The sequence below is a fragment of the Teleopsis dalmanni genome, chromosome 1 (genome assembly GCF_002237135.1).
Source record: "Teleopsis dalmanni isolate 2A chromosome 1, ASM223713v2, whole genome shotgun sequence".
Lineage (NCBI taxonomy): Eukaryota > Metazoa > Arthropoda > Insecta > Diptera > Diopsidae > Teleopsis > Teleopsis dalmanni.
The window spans coordinates 119,223,605-119,229,107 of NC_051846.1; positions in this window are offsets into that span (position 1 = coordinate 119,223,605).

A 5,503-nucleotide genomic window follows, 5' to 3' on the forward strand; every position below is an offset into this window, starting at 1 on the left:
ATATTGTTTTAGTAAGTGATGTTTTATCGAGTTTCTAATTATGACAGCGCTGCCACCCCTAGCGCAATTATCGGGATGTATGGTATGGTATAGAATATAGTTTTTAAATGTTCTATGCGATTGCTTAGTAAAACGAGTTTCAGCGATTAAACCGATATCAATGTTTTCGCTATTTAATACGACTTCGAGTTCATTTTTATGTTTTGTTAAGCCATTCGCATTCCATAAGAATAGTTTCAAACGATTAGTCATAATCTAAAAATTGCATATTGTGCTCAAGCACGCTCAGACGTTGTTCGAGGGTTTTAAATACCTCTTCGTGTGGATTAAGTTTTGTTAAGATAATTGACAACGCGTTGTTGCTTTGTGATTCAGTACTTTGAATGGGTCCCTTTACACTTTGGGCGTAAGTGACTGTTCTAACACTAGTAGGTTCAGTAATTTTGGATTTACTTTTTGTTACAGCAACTTGATTATTTTCGTCAGCCTTAGTTTTGTCAGCTTTGTTTTTTAATTTTATTTTTTGTAATTCTTTAGCGACTATACAACCACGATAGTTCGCTGGATGCGGTTCGCCACAGTTGCAGCATTTAGGCTTATCGGACAGTGTCTTTTGGCATTCCGAAGTTAAATGTTTGCCGGCGCATTTAACACATCGTGGAGGCTTTCCACAGAAATCTTTTTTGTGACCGAACGATTGACATTTTTTGCATTGAGGAATTAAGTTTGACGGTTTGATGGGTTCAATCTTTACAATTGTGTTAAGAATACTTTTTATCTCATAGATTTTCTTCACATCTTCGATTGAGTCAAATGAGAAAAGGATCATATCAAGTGGTTCTTTAGTCTTTCATTTGAGTTTGTTTATCGCACTGATTGTTTTTAAACCTTGATTGCTTGAGTCGTTTATAATTTATTCTTGATCACACGAGTGGTGAAGATTTTTTACTATAACTTTTATTGGCCTAATTTGCTTGTCTTCGTAGCTGAACTAGAAAATGTTTTCGTGAGTTAAGAGTTTTATGACAGATGTATAGTCAAAAGAGTCAAAAATTGATACTCTATGTGAACCCTTATTTATAAGTCTCACAAATAACTTGTTTTTTATAGTTGCGATAAGTTGAGCATGCCATTTTTTAAATCATTTAAGCCGTTGATAACAATAAGAGGTGGTCGAGCTATTTTATTAAGATTTGGATTATTAAGATAAAAATTTATCAATATTTTAAGCGTCCTTTCGCGTATTTATTTATTTTATTTATTTAGCAGTTGTTAATTATTTAGCTATTATATATTACTTCACTGTGTTTTTGGTAATCGGTAATAGAATATTATGTCGCATACACGAACATAATATATACCTTACTTTATTAATAGCATAAAGTCTTCGGAATCTCACAAAATGCACAAAAGTACAACATATGCTCTCCGGACAGTAGTCATACTGTATATATACTTAACCCTATCATCTCATTTATCTATTGATGGAACATTACCCCACACAATTGAATTCCAAACTAATGTAAATTAAAATTGAATTAAAGATAAAGAGACATACTAGAGTTATGCCCAGATATAACTATCCATATATTTCATCTTAATTGGATATAAACTATATAAACCTATCCTAAATCAACATTTCACAGTGAATGAATTACTATTTAAATAGATCATTTCTTTCTAAAAATTACCTTCAATACCTTATATTAAATTGAAATCTTTCGAAATTATATAGAATACAAACATTAGAAACAATTAGAATAAATAAATGAATATGTATTGCAAAATTCATATCAATTCATACATCACATCAAAATTACCTCATGTTTTTCTTATATCTGGTAAAGTGGCATATTTATTATTAAATTGTCATTTGCCATTATATTGTTCTATGTGTATATGTATATGTATGTATATATATATATATATGTATTATGTAATGTATTTTTTTTTTTTTTTTTTAAGCTATACGAGCTAAGGGATGTGGAATCTTCAAAAGATACTGGTAGCCCGTACTACCAGCATGCACGATTCGCAATCAAGACTTACTCTTTTGCTTGATATTTGCGCCTACGTACTAAACCTCATCCTAACACCGTGTCTCTTCTAACCATAAATCCCTCCGGAACCACCTTTAAGCATTACTTCGGAGGGTGGTGATTCAGCGATTGCTGTCATCTCTTACTGCTCTTCTAATTCTCTCTGCTGCTCTCTGTTCTTCTGTGATTTCTTTCGCAAAAATACACACCAGGTTCCAGATTTCTGTTGACTTTAACATCAGTTGGATGATGTTATCAGGTGTGACATGCTCTCTGGTTACTCTTGCCAAGGAGCTGCGGTGGCTCTCATATCTCGGGCAATCAAAGAACACATGTTCCACCGTTTCTTTTGTATATGGACATGCTGGGCACGTGTCGTCTTCGTCATGTTTGAACTTATAAAGATATGCTCTGAAGCAGCCGTGTCCAGTTAACATCTGGGTTAGGTAGTAGTTCACCTGCCCATGCTTTCTGTTGGTCCAATCACTTATCTTCGGAATGAGCCTATGCGTCCATCTTCCTTTTGTGGATATATCCCAACTCTGTTGTCACTTATTCAATGCTTTTTCTTAAGCTGATTGAAGTTTGTAACCCCAAATCTTTTTGCTACATGCTTTTCCTTTTCAATTTCTGCTTCCTGCTGTAGTGGCATCATTCCGGCAATAACCATGGCCGCGTCAGTAGATACTGTACGGAATGCGGAAACAACTCTGAGAGCGCATCTTCTGTAGGCTGCGTCTACTCCTGATCTGTACGTCTTTTTATTCATTGCATCTGCCCATATGGGAGCCGCATATATAGCAATAGACTTAACTACATTTGTGAGTAACTGCTTCTTCTGTTGTCTAGGTCCACCTAGACAACAGAACCTGGGTATTATTCGCGATAGTGCATACGTTGTTTTCGCACATTTTGCAGCAACATATCGTAAATGCTCTTTGAAGGTGAGTCTATTGTCAATCCTTACTCCAAGATACTTGAATGCTTGTTTTGATGTGACTCGCTCATTGCCAACAGTTATTGTAATGTACTCAATCTTTTTCCTGCTGCTTACAAGAAGGACTTCAGTTTTATGATCAGCAAGTTTGAGGCCTACACTTGCGATCCAGCTCCTTACCATAGCGACCGCATCGTTGCATGTTGATTGTATCTTTTCTATATGTTTCCCTTTAACCACCAGCGCGATGTCATCAGCAAATCTAATTATTTCTGCGCCTTCTGGGAGCTCAAGTCTCAACACTCCGTCATACATAATGTTCCACAATATTGGACCCAGTACCGAGCCCTGTGGTACCCCTGCTGTTACTTGGTATGACTTTGTGCCTCTGTCTGTGTAATACAAAAGCACTCTCTCTTTAAAATAGTCAACGATTAATTCCACTAGGTACTTTGGAACGTCTTTCCCTTGAAGTGCTGCTAAAACAGTGTATCAGTCCGCTGAGTTAAATGCGTTTTTAACGTCTAATGTAATGATAACACAGTATTCTTTGTCTCCTTCGAGCCAACGGTCTCCTTTAATGGCATCTTTTGCTATGACTATGACTGCCTCCACGGCCTCTATTGTGGAGCGTGCCTTCCGAAAACCAAATTGTCTATCTGATAAACCATTGCCATTCAAGGCTTTTTCTAGTCTTCGGCTAATTATCTTTTCCAAAAGTTTACCGGCCGTATCAATCATACATAGCGGGCGGTAGCCTGATGCATCTTGTACGTTATTGCCCTTTGGTATGAGCACCAACCTTTGTATTTTCCATATCTGGGGGAATGTTCTCTCCTTTATACATGCGTTGAACACTTCCCTGAATGAATCAGCGTTGGTTTCTGTGGCCATCTTTAGTGCCAGGTTTGGTATTCCATCTACTCCAGGTGCCTTGGTTAGTTTCAAACCTTTGCATACCACTTCCAATTCTTGCCTGCTAACCTCAGGTATTTCATTCTGTGGCTCACTATCTTGTACTGTATAGGTTATATCAGCTCTCTGCGGGAAGAGACCTTCAACTATTGCTTGTAGCTTAGCTGCGTTTGTTGTAACTGGTGGACGGTAGCTGTATAATTTTTTCATAACCACTTTATATCCTAGTCCCCAGGGGTTATTCTCGACCTCCTCACACATTTCCTTGAAGCATCTTGCCTTGCTATTCGATATCGCCTTTTTTAGATCAGTTCTCGATGTTTTATAGGCTTCTTGGTGCGCGATAAAATTTTCACGACCCCTTGCTCTTTGACATAGGCGTCGCGCATGTTTGCATTTTCTTTTCAGTTCGGAAATTTGGTCAGTCCACCAATACACATGTTGTCTGCCATTCCGCCGGCCTTTCTTTGCCATAGATGCGTTACATGAATTTGTTATGCAGCGCATCAGTTGTATTGCTTTATCATTCGCACTGCCAGTTAGGTGGATGTCGTCCATTGAGAGCTTAAAAGCTTCTTTGTCCAAAGTTAACTCCTTCCATAGCGGATTTGGAGTGGCTACCGCAGGAATGGTTCTTGCTGCGCGGTCATGTATTTCGAATATGATAGCTTGGTGGTCACTATGTGTGTAGATATCTGATACTTGCCACTCAGTTGAATTAGCTAGTGGATTGCTGATAAATGTCAAATCAATCTTAGAGCTTCTACCGTTCCTTGTGAATGTATCCTTTTGACCGCAGTTCAATAATACTACATCCAGGGTGGCCAATGCTTCTAGTAGGCACTCTCCCCTGGGGTTTGTCAATGTTGAGCCCCATTCAATGGCCCAGGCATTGAAGTCACCGGCAATCACTATCGGCTTCATATTTTTAGCGTCGCTAACAATATTGTCCAGTCTTTGTTTGTATTCTTCGATTGATAGACTGGGGGGTAAATAACAGCTGAAAAACGTTATTCCATTCACTGTACTTTTTACGTATGCTTCCCCTCCGTCGTAGACCTTCTCTGGTGGAAATTTACCACACGTCCATATCGATGCCTTGTTGCACTTGCTGGTAGCCCAGCAGTGATTGTCTAGTGTACTGTAATGTTCGCTCATTATAGCTAAATCTATTTTTAATTCGCGTACAGTCTGCTTTAAAAGATCCTGTGCCGCTTCACAGTGGTTTAAGTTCAGCTGTAAAACTTTCATCTTTTTTTATTTAGTATCCTCCGGCGGGCAGTCAAGTAGTGGGGTCATTTAGGTCCTCCCGTAATATGGTTAGCGTCAATATTTGTGTCAGTTCTACAAAGTAGGCAGTGAGGGGCACCTTGACACGCTTTAGCAAGGTGGTCCTCTCCCCCACACTTGTAGCAGTGTTTAGACCCGTCTTTGGAGCTCTGACAGTTCCTTGCCACATGTCCAAAATCGAAGCATTTCTAACATCTCCTGGGGGTAACTTTTTGGAGTAATCGGCACACGGTCCATCCAACTCGTAGTTTGCCCACCTCCTCAGCTTTACCGGCCTGCTTCTTTGGTATTACAATTATAGCCGTTCTGGTACCTCCAGGGG